Below are 14,865 nucleotides of genomic sequence, written 5' to 3'. Positions count from 1 at the left end.
GGAAAACTCTTCACAGAAACGTTTATTTCCACTGGAAACTAAATTATCTTTATTCTTTTCACATATCTTGAGAAACAAAATAAGAGTTTAAGACTCAAGATAGAGTTTCCTTTTCCAACATAGAATCAAGATGGACAATATTTTCAGTGTATGAAACTACAAATATCTCACGACTCCTCATGTAGTTTCTCTTGGCAAGGATATTTTTAAAGTGTGAATTCAGAGTTTGATATTTTTTCAAAAAGTACTGTGTTGTTTTAGTTGATTTTCAGCTGAGTGCCAGTGTGTTTTTGTTGGTGTGGAACAGAGTCAAACGATCAAACACAAGAATTAGTTGTTTAGTTTTGAAGGTAATATGAACTGGCCTCCACCTTTCCACTCCCCATGGGCTCATTTAACTCTCAGGCTGGAAGTGAGCACCATCCTCCTCCTGGATCTGCTTTAAAACCTGACTGGGCAAGTTCATAAATTGTTATATTAAAACACATCTTCAATTTTAGTTTGTTTTTTCACCAAGTCCCCCTTGTTACCTTAGTGAAAGACACAACATCTTTTAAAGACTTTTTATGTTTCTTTGCTCTTCCCTGCGCTCCATGTGAAAGCAAAGGACACATCTGAACTTTAGTCTGAATTTTCTGCTGAACTGTTTACTTACACCTCATTCCAGTGATTCAGTTAGTTGGAATACTTTGATATAATGCAGTTGTTGTGCCTTCAAGCTTGGAGTGTCCTGAAGGGTTTACCATGACACTTTACCTTGAGTTCACATCTGCCAGGACCCTCAACGTAGTTGACACGGAGAGGCAGAAGATTTTCGCCTTAGAGCCAAATTCTTTGCATAATTCTCCAAAGAATACTTTTACACCAACATTCAAATATAGCCCACGTGACTCACTACTGTATGTCCAGATCTTCTCTGAACAAGTCTCCACGTGCAACAGTTAATGATTGAGTGTACAAAATAATGGACAAAATGGACGCAAACATTACCAAAGGTACAAATGCATCCACCGTTTATTAAACTTGGAGGGGTTTGGACATAAAGCTCTCTTTTATAAGAGGGACCTTGACAAGTCTCTCTCTATTTAATATGCTTTAATGGATGGCATGAATGTTAGAAACAAATATTGCTAAAGCATTAATACTTAAAACAACAACAAACAATAAACACAGTTCTAAAAAAAGTAAAAGTAAATACAAAATACAATTAATCAAGAATACATTTCATAAAATACTATTCATTAAATACAATACAATAAGTAGATGAATAGAAACAACAAGAACAATTTAAAATAAAACAGAAAATATGTGTGTGATATTATTTTAATGTCTGTCCCTCAGTTTTTTACATGATAGATATAGATAAGTAATTATTGTCAGTGAGCAGGTTAGAAAATTAATTATTGAATTAAATTATGAAAGTATTCCAATCTGATACTGTTTTCCACATTTTAAAAGAAAGTGCATCTCTGTCTCAACCTCACCTGTCTCCAGAGGTGTATAAAGTACTTGAAAAAAATAACTAAGTAAAATTACAAATACCATAACTGAAAATGACTTTGGTAAAAGTTAAAGTCACCCATAAGACAATCACTTGAGTAAAAGTCTTAAAGTAGCTCACATTAAATGCACTTAAGTATCAAAAGTATCTTGTGAAAAAAATATAGGCTCCTCAAGTATCAAAAGTACAAGTACAAGTAAAGTTTTATAGTACGCATAAAAAGAAGCAAAACAACCAAAAATGGTTCTCCCCTTGTTCTCTTTATTTCACTTTCAGGTGAACACGCCCATTCCAGATAATCCTTTGAGGATTCATTATATTTCTATTTTAATTTGTAATGAGTAACGAGGTGGCAAACGTCAAAGTAACGGAGTAAAAGTATGTTTTTTAACTTTTAAATATAGTAGAGTAAAAGTAAAAGTCTTGATTTAAAAAAAAACTCAAGTAAAGTACAGATCCTCAAAAAAACGACTTAAGTAGTGCAACGAAGTACATCTACTTCGTTACTATACACCTCTGCCTGTCTCCCTCTTTCTCCCTCTTTCTCTTTACTTCTTCTTAATCAGCTGACTATGGGTGTTTTCTTTTTCAGTTAAGTTTAATTTTACCAAGATCTCCATCAGCCACAATGGAGATCTAGTGAGGTGGAGGACATTTGTCTGTGGCCTCCGCTCCCGAGAGCAGCAGCATGCTTCAATCTAGTAATTCAAGTCCCTCAGCCAATCATATCGTTGCTGTAAAACTTTATATCTGTTCTCTTGTTTGTCGCTGTCCCTTCAACCCCACCAGTGTCAAGACTATATCGGGGGGGGTTTCTATACTAATCATGGTTTCAGCACCCCCTCAAAATATAATGACGTCACAAAAGACTATTCCCAATTCTCATCTCTCATCGTGTCTCTGACTGAAATGTTTTCTTCTGTGGAGTCTGATATTCATACAGTATATCAGCACAACTCACAATATAACTAATCACTAATCACACCAAAAAAAAAAAAGGGAGACTTTGCTTAAATCTTCATCCTGTGAGTATGTTTGCTGTCTTAAGGTTACAATATAACTTTTTTGTGTGTGTGAATTTAGGTTGCTTGTTTACATCTAATAATTCTCATCCTTTTCATACATTGCTTTCTCTTACTTTTTCTCCCTCTTTTCCTGTTAAGAACTTTATAAGTAACAAAATTATTATCTGTTTTGGATTCAGTAATTTAGAGGGACCCCAGGTTAAATTGCGTCCTTTCAAAAATAAATACTAACTGATGCCACCAGAAGACTGTGAACAAACAGGACAACTAACAACCTTTAGCAACATAATAGAATTAAAAATACCTGGAGTTAGCAAGCTTTTCAGTAATAATATTAGTTATAGGCTTGCACTTTTGTGAGACCAGTCAGTTAGCTGGTAGCCATAGAAGATAGAGACAAGTGTCCTGGCAGATTATATTACATGGATATAAACCACTTCGCCTCCATTGAGGTAAGAATAATGGGCCCTTCAAACAGCGTGACCCAAGTCTGTCTGTCTGCATCCGTGGCTCCTGAGGCTTAACTGATGGCTTAATGGCGGCTGTGACTTTGTCTAATGATTTACTGGCTGTGCAGTTGTTGATCTTATGTTAAAGTGTGCCTGGCTTGTCTGTACACTGAAGCTGCAGTTTTATTGCCTGCAGTCTTCCCATATAGACACAGTCAGCATGGACAGAGCCTGCTGGGGCTTTGAATAAATGTGGAATTTCCACAGTTTTGCTATTCTCTCTAGTCAAGACACCTATTCTTTATGTGTGATTTGTGGTTGTGCCTAACGTTAGCCTGTGCACAAAGCCTGTTTGCTTTTGTTTCTAAGCTGGACTGATACTGAATAGTTTTAATAAGTAACTGAATAATACTTAAATCACTTCATTGGCTTCCCATTCAATAGATAATTCACTCTAAAACCCCCCTATAGTTTTTTAAGGCAGTAAATGGTTCAGCTCCCCAGTGTATTTCTAACCTGCTCACCAACTATACATCCATCAGACCTCTCAGGTCTTCAGACAGAGCTTTCTAGTTGTACACAGAATAAAATCCAGAGCTGTTAAAGGTGCTTTTCATTTCCGTGGACCTTCCCTCTTTGCCTGATATTGTAATCCATAAAAACTGTATCTTCATTTAAAGCTAAAGTCAAAATCTTTCTGTTTTCCTTATGAGCAGTGTTAGTGTGGTTGTGTAGGTATGTCTTTTTATTGTCATTTCATTGCGTTGCATATGCTTGATGTTTCTTGGACAGTGGGTTTCTTTGTAATGCAATGGACTCCAAAATGAAGGCTGCCTTGCCTTTGCATTTTTATAAGGACACAAACGATAGATGAGAACAATGTATAAGTTATGTATTTGATACATGCATTCATATTTTTTCATGTGAATACAAAAAAAGAGTAGCCTTAAGCTTTGCAATAATGTAAACACACTCAGTTGCGTGTTGTTTTAGGGTTGGGTATAATTATGGTTATTTTGGAGGAATTGCACTGAGATTAATATTTTATGGGTAACCAAAATATTAGAATAAACTGGCAACTTGTGTATTTTTGTGTTGCAAGAAGATAGATAAGAGATGTATATTGTGAACAAAATTCTTCTTCTAAAAATGATCCTGTGGTTTACCAATTGATTGCTGTTTGGATTGTTGCATTAGACCACCTTGCAAAGTAATTCTGAACGTTACAAGTTGACTTAGTTGGTAAAATGACACCAGCAGTGTCCTACTTTACTACCTTATTTTGTTAAATGACCTGTCTCACTTGGCTTCCTTCCTTCCTTAAAACACTACTTTTAAAATGCAATGCTTACTTTTAGGCTTATCAGGCCACTTGTGACAGAAGAAAAAGGTAGATTGTGTTCATGTTGTCAAGGAAATTTATCATTAAGCAGAAGCATGTTGCCATGGTTACATGTAGTTTAATTAATATTGTTAACTGATTTTGGAGGCTTGAAGTGGCTTGATTTTAAGGCACCTCCCAATCAAAATACCAAAGCATTTTCCATTTGGCATGAATAGCAAGCCTTTAAGAAGTTATCAAAACAGTGAAATAGAGCAGGAAAACTAAAGATAAATTGCTGGATAATGTTTTCTGGGGAAATCCTCTGCAATTCATCCCAGTAAAAAAGGAAAGGGAGAAAAAAGTGAAAAACTTAGAACCTAAAAAAAGTTCATAAAGCAAAGGGCGAACCCTCAGTTATGGCGGACCAAAAAAAAAAGGGACTTTGACAGCTTGTGAAGTGAGAGAGTAAAACAGGCTCTGGCCTTCACTAAACATGACAAAGGAGCTAAATTAATGAAGATACTTTTTACAAACTGAGAAACAACAGACAAAATCAAATATTGCATTTATTAAAAATAATGTGGTTAATAAGACGTAAACATAAACAGGAGATTGCGGAAGAATTTACTGAGACAGTTATATAGTTCAGACAAAGAGGTAAATGAAACTCAGCTGAGAAGTTATAAGGTTTGAATCTGTCACAAGTGACTGATACACAGAGTCAAGGCCTCACTGCACCAATTACTATCGAAGAGATATCAAAAGTGAGACTAACGCCAGACAAGCGCCCAGGCAGCGATGCCTTTCTAGTCAACTCAAAGCGCTTTAACACTACACCATATTCACCAATTCACACACTGGTGGCAAAGCATAGCACAGCACTGGGAGAAATTTGGGGTTCGGTATCTTGCTCAAGGTTACTCAGACATACGGCGGGAGGAGCTTGGGACTGAAAACCGCCAACCTTCTGATTAATGGAGAACCCGCTCTACCTCTGACCCACAGGCCTGTAACTGTTAATTGTAGATCAAAATCTAATAAGTAGTATTAAGGAGTAAACTTATACCGTATATTATAGACTTAGACAGGATTCATTACAAATTAGACAATTATCAGATTATGTTAGACATATACAGGCTTTCATTTTTATCAAAGCTTTGGCTTTAGTAACATCTTTATTTCGTGGTAGTAGGGCCGTGTATGGAGTCTCAAAAGATCAAGTCAGAGTTAATGGAACACTATCAAGTCTCTTTGAGCTTAGACAAGACACAAGACAGGGGGATCCTGTACTGAACTACTGGCAATGAGTTCTGGGAAAAATTAGGAAATATAAGGGTCAGAGATGGCTTATGAAAGCAGTACAAGGTGAGCTGATTGTCACAGTTTGTGCTCACTGACTAATTATACTCTCCCCTCAAGTGCAGAAGCATGCCAGAACTAAGATGGCTGCTTCACATATATACCAATGACAGACTAGTCAGAGATTGTTTCCTGGAATTGTTTTGTTGAACTGTGGGCCTTAGAAGTCGGTGCATGATAAAAAGGAGTTTGTGTTAAAATGTGTCAGTGTATGTAAAAGGACATTGTCTGTGAGTGCATGGTCGTGTCCGTTTTGTGTGCCGAGAGAACTCACAGTGGCAGCATTAACTAGCAGTACCTGCAGACATTATACTATACTTAACACAACCAGAAAGTACTCTTCCAGATTCAATGAAGACTAAAAAAGAATGTAAGCACCATATCGGGGATACATTTAAAATGCAAAAATGTGAAGTGATCTTTACAGAACTAAACAATAATATCCATGGAAATGGCACAGAGAAAAAGTGATATCTCAGACATTTAAAGCCAATAGACTGCTTTTGAATTAGTTTGAATTGAATAGTTTTGGATGAGGCAACTAAATATGGGTAGCACATTCTTATATCCTTTTTTATTTTTATTTTTTATTTTTAAGTATGAATATGCTTATGTACTAATTCCTGTGATTTTTTTCTCTCCTTTCAGTTGTATTATGTTTATGAAATTAATTTTGATTATGTATAACTTGTACCTTAGCTTTTTATTTATTAGAATTCACCCTTCCCTAATGGTATTTCTAATTCAACTTGTTCTTATGATTGAGCAACTTGCTTTTGGTGGTGGGGTGGATGAGGGAAGTCATTATACTTGGGTGGAATGTTGTGGGATTTGGAAGGAATATAAAGGTGCATATGTTGCAGGTTATCTTTTTTTTATATATATAATATCTGTAAACTTTTAGGGTGTTTCATGTATTGAGGTTGTGTGTCCAGTTATTTTTTTTATTTTGTGTATTCCTTTATTTGCTATTTACCTTGGTTACATGTCATGATGCTGCCACACATCTCGAAAAAATTAAATTGTAAAAAAAAAAAAGTTTTTTGAGAAAAAGCGGGAATAAATCACATTACATTCCTTTTCAGTTGAACTGAATTTAATGGACAACAGATGAAAAAGCACGTAAAAAGTGGGTAGGCTGAGGTTTTTTAAACACACATGTTTGTACTTCTATGCTAGCCAGGACTCTCAGCCCGTAAGCCTAACCTTAACCCCAACCATTACTATTATGTTTGCCTTTTTCTAACCTTTGCCTTAATTCTAAAACCTCAAACAGCCCTTTGATGAAAAATCAATTATCAAGGTCATAAAAATATATGTACAAGAACAGTCACACAATGCAGATGCACTGTTATGTCTATAGTAGAGGAAGGATTTATCAGTCAGACAAAAGAAAGCAATATTGATTACATTTATAACATTATCTTATCAATTGCTGCGTGCATTGTAAATCCTTATCTGACAGCCTACCTGTGCCTTGTTGGCATGTGGCTAAAAATAAATCTGTCTGAAATTGTGGCATGTTTCAGTTACGATGATGAGATTTTCATGTGATTCAGTGAGACTATCGGGCACCATGCGTAATCACTGACATTCCATCATGTGACATTTTCAAGGACTTGAGACAGAAAGAAAAATCCCATAGTCAAGAAAAGTTGCTCCACAGTGACCGGAGGCATCAGTGTGGAAATCTTGATAAGTGTTAGTTGTCAACACAAAAAGGAGGATGAAAGAGCGGGAGTAAAACCTGGCTGACTCTTGTGTTCTGTCTCAAATAGATGTCACTTTCAAAAACGTTAAGTGAGGCATTTTTTGTGTTATAAGTAAAGTGTCTCTCAGCGTGAACCTCTATTATCCGTCATCTTTAGCCAGGTAACATCTCAGCGGATGTTCTTTGAAGTCACTCCTCTGCTAACATCTGCAAAGTGAGCAAAGGCACGGAAATCTGATAATATGGCGCCGTGAATAGCTGTGAGCATCTGTTTCTCTGATGGTCATGATCTTCTTAATCCTCAGTTGTCTTTCATTTGTGTAGGAACAATGCATATACTGCGCATGTCTGCATGTTTATTTGTGATGAATCTGCTCTTCTCTGAGCTGCTTGGATGTTTTTTATTAGTGTCATTCCTTTCTCTACTGTTATCTGATCTGCAATAGAACCAACTAATTTTCATTATTGGGTCAGCTGATTATTATTATTTTTTTATGCAACAATAAAAATATTTCCCATTACAATTTTCCGAGTTCGACTTGTGATGTCTCCTTCTGTTTATTTCCAGCCAACAGTCCAAAACCCAAAGATGGACTATGCATGTGTGTGTGTGTGTGTGTGTGTGTGTGTGGTCAATTCAAATAAACTGAAGATTAAGTTGAAGAAATCATCGCAGAAGCTGCAACCAGAAAAACATAATTTTAAATATACCTTTTAATCATTGATTTATTGTTTTATTTAAGTCATTTTTAAGCAAAAAATCACAAGTTAAAGTTTCCTAAGTTTGACAATCTGCTGTTTGTTTTTGTTCTTCTATATCTTTTGTTGGTCGGACAAAAAAAGCAGTTTGAACACATCATTATTCGACTGTTGGAACTTAGGATGGGAATTTTTCAGCCATATGATTAACTAATTGTTCATGACCTGAAGTGTTAATTGAAACCCCCACGTATATAGAAATAAAAATAAAAAGAATAATAATCAAAATAATAAGTAACTAAAAAATATAAAACATAAATGAATAAAGAATAAATACAATACAATTTAATAAATAGATCATTAAAACAAAATGTTTTCACTTGTATCCCTGGTATCACTGCTTTTCTTTGAGCCATCATATTAGATATGCAAACCAAATGTTGGTGTGCATTCCCCTGCCTCACACAGCAGGTTCAGAGATCTCTGTCTTTGCGTTGCAGTGTGAAGTTTACCACCTAGGGTCAGAAGGAGCCGAGCACCCAGGTGGCGAACTCAGCTTTAAAGAGCACGAGGTGAGGAGTCACGTTTGCTCAAGGACTTAAAAGTCCTTTTAGTTGGCAGGCTTCACTAACACTTGAATGATGTATTGTCTGCTGTCCAAAAATAAGCTTATCTGGCTTGTTTGCATGCGCCTCATCAATGAGCTACAAATGTACCGGGGTCAAAGGTACCAGGCCGAGTAAATAAACAGAGGTGACAACAGTGGCCTTTCACCATGCGAGCAGAACTACTGTTTGATGGTTGCTGGGAAACTGGACACCACCTCCAGAAGATAATACTTTTAGTTTGATCCTCTGGGCAGTGATGTCCATGTCATGGCAGGCTTGAATCAGTGTTTGAAATGACACAAAAGAGAAACACAGTGAAGCATAGAATCTTCATGCAATGGAGATCAATAAAGATGGTACAATAAAAAACAACATAAAAAACTGGAAAAAAACACAAAATTAAATTAAATTCAAGCAGTAGGCTACTTGAATTGAGTGTGAAAAGTGTGCAACTTGAAATATTTCTATCACCTCAGGAAGTTGCAGGGAAAAGGGAAACCGAAACCATTTGTGTTTACATTTGCAATAATGTACTGAGCAGCTGTGTAGATATTTTAGAAAAAATGCATACACATGCATGAAGAAAAGGTCATACAGAAAAAAGAGGATAAAATCAAAGAGAAATTATCAGAAACATTTAATCAGTGTGTAGTTAAAGTTAGAAGATCATCCAAAAGCCAAGGAATACAAGTGGGATTTACAGATGTTTGTGTTTTGACAATCTCTGAGACTTTGTAGGAGTCCCTTTAGATTTAATAAGCAATGACCTTCAGGTGTACGGAGGAAGCTCCCGTGTTTATAGAGTGGTTTGAAGAAGGCAGGAACAAAGCTAATTGGACACTTAAGGTTACACATAAAAGTTAAAATTGATAGTTATAAATGCCGGAGAGGCAAAAAATTCAGGAGGGAAGACTAACAATGTGAATTTGAGGGGAACAATGCAGAAACTGTCCTCAAGTTGATGTGTTAGAAGTAGGAAAAATGGGCAGCGTGAGGACAAGGGCCACATTGTGATGGTTAGACGATTGGGTCAGAGCATCTCCAGAACTGCAGCTCTTGTGGGGTGTTCCTGGTCTGCAGTGGTCAGTACATTTCAAAAGTGGTCCAAGGAGTGAAGGCTGGCCTGCGTGGTCCGATCCAACAGACGAGCTACTGTAGCTCAAACTGCTGAAACAGTTCATGCTGGTTCTGATAGAAAGGTATCAGAACACCTTTGTTGGTATGGGGCTGCAGAACATTGTGACCACCAGCGTGCCCAGGTGATATGATATGGTTGATCGGTGAACATTTGCTGTGTAGTTGTTCTGCATGTCACTCTCACAATGCTGTGTAGACCACACAGCAGTCATTTTGACATGAAATCGTAGGGTAAACACAGGTAACTAATACTACTAATTAAGGCGCCATTCCATTTAGCCTTTCCAGTGAGCCAACATGCACAGTAGCAGCACCCTGAGTCTGTTTGACCTAAATGTAACAGAGCCTTACTCAGTCTCACTGTCTAAAAGCCCTGGCAGTTTCCTAGATTTCAGCAGTTTCTTCTTTTTGACAGTTCAGTAAACAGTCCTGTATTCAAAGCTTTTAATACTTGTAATGAAGACAATAGTACTAATGCTAGTAATAATGTTTATTTGTTTTGTCTTTAACAGTTATTTGTTCAAAAGAAGTTACAACAGCTTCACAGTTAGAAATGCTGAACTGAACTGAAAGCCCGAAGTAATTAAAACAGCACACACACAAACATGTGGTTTGATCTGGAAAACAACCCTGTTCTTTGGTTTGAAGGACATGATGCAAATGCACAATCATCTTTAATCTTAGTACTAAAAGTATAACGATGCATTCTGTGCACATTCGTCGCCGTTTTTCTATGTTCTATGTCGCTTACTTCCAAATAAGGCAAATCTTAATGCCACAGCATAGGATACAATGATGTTTTAGACTATAATGTTCTTTCAAACTGTGTGCCAACTGTTTTGGGAAGGCCCTTCAACATGAAAACGCTTCTGTGCACTAACCCAGTCTGGTGTGGTAAAACCTGACTGGCCTACGCAGAACCCTGACCTCAACCCCATCCAACACCTTTGGGATGAACTGGCTGCAGCCAGTTCTAGTAGAGCATACCTTGAAAGTAATCTGTAGAAGAAGTCTTTTCAAGAATCAACTGAAAGCCAGTTCAAAAGGTATAAAAGGCAAGTCGCGTGATCTCTCTCATTTGTTCTGGTCTGCTGTTTGACTGCATTCTTTATCAGTTGGGTCTTTGTTGTTCAGACAGGTAAACAGAGAGCTTACAGTAATAAATTCTAGGAAAACTTTCTTCTTTTCAAAAAAATTCTAAAAAAAAAAAAAATCCCCTAATTTCTTAACAATTCTAATTTGATAAAGACATTACTTACTTAAATTGCTTGGCATAACATATTTATACTGAAGCAGTGCTTGATTTGGTCCAGTACCCACTGTTACAGAGCAGTGATGAACAAAATGTGACTGCTCAAATAAGTTGCAAGAAGACGCAAAAATAGATAGACGGCAAAGTGTAATTTTGTCCAGTGTTGTTACTCCTGCACATTTTTTCTAAATTAAGTCTCTTATTTTGAGGCGAAGCAGAGACAGTGACTTTGAAAAGACGCCAGTAAGTGTTGGTGTTTTTTTAAATAGCTCAAGGCTCATCATTAGACAGGCATGTACTTAAAAGCCATACAACCATCTATAGCAGATAACATCTTAGATAAATATTTCTCCGTAGTTAATACAAAATAGATTAACTATGCAAATTTATTGTTTCTCAGAAAATGATGCCTCATCTGCTGACACTTTCATGTGTGAGAGCTGCAAGGCGCAACCACTGATTTAATCTCAGGCTGCGTTGTGTTCTTCATCAAGGGCACACAGAAATTATTTACTCAGAGAAAGGGAGAGTCTAAAGATTCATCCAACTCAGTCTTCAAGCCCTTTTAGAAACAATTTAGAAAAAGAAAAGTATAAGCATTAAGCTGAAATTGGACCATTAGTTGTTCAAACTCTAGGGTAAGAGTAATTGCCTGGAGCGTTTTCTTCTGAGAGAATGCTTTGGTTGTTGATTGATCGACAGACCCCTTCAGCAGCGTGTGTCTCAACAGCACTACATACTGCAGGCTTACATTTCTCAAATTTAAAAAGACAAAAAGACAAAAGCAGATGGTCAGAACCTATAACTAGAGTCAGTCATTTATTCAGCGTCTGTTTTACCAGCATGCTTACACAGACACTGTGCACGTAGCCTATGTGTGTGTGTGTGGTTTTGTCATCAGACCTGTTTGTTTGTTTTTGGAAGACTGAAAATACAGTACATTTTAAAACACAAGATAGAGAATGCTGTCTATTTTCAGTCTAAAATAAATAATTGGTATTTGGATATTTGCATATTTTAAATATGACACATAATGGATTAATTAACCCTTTAAGGTACGCACCAAGAAAAAAGCAAAGGAAAAATTATTTCTTTGCATTTTTTATTCAATTATTATAACAACAACAATCAATAGGTTTTTTTTTAAATTAGACCCTACAGTATTTCAGATACAGTCCTCTACCAAACGGTTGAGATGTCTGTTCATAATAAAAGAACAACATTGAGAACAAGTCACTTTAAGTGCAATTTCTTGACCAATATTACTCACTCACAAATATTTTTGGGTGGTCGTGCAACAGCACAAATGGGTTTTGACCTGTTGTGCAACTGCACTAATGATTTTGGTCAGGGATGCAACTGCAGCGGTGCAACAGCACTTATTTTGCCTTTGGCCACTCATTTCTGATGGTATGCTGCAAAGTATTCCTGCTTTGCATTCATACACAGGAATACATCACATTTCTGTCATTTCCATCTCGACACTCCCTTTGGACAGAGGTTGCATTGCCCCCGATTGTTAGATTGAAGTGGAGGACACTTGAGGGCAGTTTAGCATGCGTTTTGGCTCCCAAGAGGGCACTTTAGCACACGTTTTTCAACAATTGGGCCCCCCCGTGCACACCACTGATTTGGCGTCCATCTATCATGTCTAAAACCATTTGTATTACAAACCATGTACTCTTACAATGCTAGTCATATGGTAATACACAAACATAGTCAATTTTAAATTATGAAATTAATAGTTACACCAGAATTGGTATTAATTCTTCAAATTTATTCTTGATATTTACCATATACAGCACAGAAATGGTAAAAAAAAAAAAGAAATATTGATAAAATATTTTTCTTTAAATATGTAATTGAATAACATTAAATTAATAATTTGAACAACACTAACCCTTTTGTTCATTGTAAATAGCTCATTTTACCAACATTAGCTAGCTTCTCTACCCGACAATTATAAGACTTATTTTTGTTGAATTAAGTTACATAATTCTGTTTAACAACTCCTCTGAAATGATAAAATGTCAACAAAATAGTCCTTTGAAAGTCCCGCTGATATGCGTCATCAAAGGACGGGTGAATTTTCGCTATGTCACTTCTGTTTGAAGGAACACTGAAAAGGCACACTGCTCACAGACACAGTGCCATCTAGTGGATTTTTTTAGCATTGCACAACTACGCCAAACGGTAGAGATGGCTCATTCAGGTTTTCGTTAAGCTTGATGCATTTTTCAATGAAATATAGTGACTTAAAGTGTGGTCTACCAAATGGTTGAGTAGTACCTTAAAGAGTAAAGTAACATAAAATCCTTGCCGAAAATCATATTGCTGACCACCAGGGGTTTAACTTAAAGAGGCGTACTCCAGGACACTGGGACATATGTGTTTGGTGTGGTTACACATGCAACCAAGCATACCTCTGACCACACCACTGACTATATATAATAAATACGTTTCTCAAATATCAGCATTTGCTGCTTCTCTGTTTTTTAAAATAGTTAATTGAATATTGGTTGTTGGTCAGACATTTTAACAGGTTTTTTGTCTGACAATATATAGACTAAATGATTAGTCAACAAAATCATCAATAATGAAAATAGTCCTTAGTTGCAGCCCTCATTTTTTCCACAGTAAAATGGCAGAAAATTCTAAATATCTGACAACCTTGAAGCAGATATGAGAGTCCAGCCTGCTGTTAGTGGCACGCAGGACAGATGCATAGGAGCATGCATAATAGTGTTAATATTTCAGTGCCATCAAATGTGACTCCTAACAGCTATATTTGAATGCCACAAACCTTTAACATCAAGGAAACCGTATAAATGTACAAATTTTTCCAGCACTTTATGGTGATTTATGGTCTCCATGTCTGTATAAACTAATGATTTCTCAAGGTTTTTTCTTTTTTAAGAAAGGAAGAATAACTGGAGCAGAGCCTGACCAGAATGTAATTTGTCTTAAAGTGCATGCAACATTACACATACCGTCTCCTGGCAAGAAAGCAACAGATGATAACAGCACAGCGGGTATGTGTGACAGCAAAAGCCCTTAAGCAAAGTGTTCCGGCCAATAGCATATCACGCTGCATGAAAGGCACATTGTGACTGACAGCTTGACAGTTACACTCTGCTCCAGTCAAGCAGACAAATCAGGTTCTGGCCTGGCTCATGGTGTTGACGAGTTCTCCCTTTGATTTCCTGTGATGCTTCGACACGTCTCCCACACTGCTCAGAAGTAATTACCAGAGTTTTTATGCATTGGAATTTTGTTAGACATTGACTCCCAAACCCTGTGTTCATAGTGGCTGCTACATGTTTCCTCTTTGTCCCAACAGAGGAGATACCCCGTCACCAGCCACTCAATACTGCAGACCGATCCGATACATGGGGGACAGCAAAAAAGGGTGTGACTTGATTCACTGATTCACGTTTTTAGAAGATGCAGTACATCTGCGTCTGTATTTCTTGTTCATTTGTGTGCCTGATCCTTCTATGGTAGATACTTAAAGGCTCAGTTCTTCTAGCCGTGCAGATTGTTTTATCTGTCCATGTGAAATACCCGGTTTCTGCATCCATCCCAATACAATTGAGATGAATGACATTTCATTTGTATTACAAAAATTAAATAAAAATAAGTCTTTCCAGGAACTGTGTTCTTCTACCTTGGATAATCAGTCACTGTGGACAACTTTCACAATTACTTTCTACTGAAAGAATAGACCCTACCCTACTTTCATCGTGTGTTCTGTGAATCGTCACGGTGATGGATTCTGATTCTTGAAACAGATGCTGCGG

The sequence above is a fragment of the Dicentrarchus labrax genome, unplaced genomic scaffold (genome assembly GCF_905237075.1).
Source record: "Dicentrarchus labrax unplaced genomic scaffold, dlabrax2021, whole genome shotgun sequence".
NCBI lineage: Eukaryota > Metazoa > Chordata > Actinopteri > Moronidae > Dicentrarchus > Dicentrarchus labrax.
The sequence above is the reverse complement of the archived record's forward strand: the minus strand, read 5'-3'. Positions refer to the sequence as shown.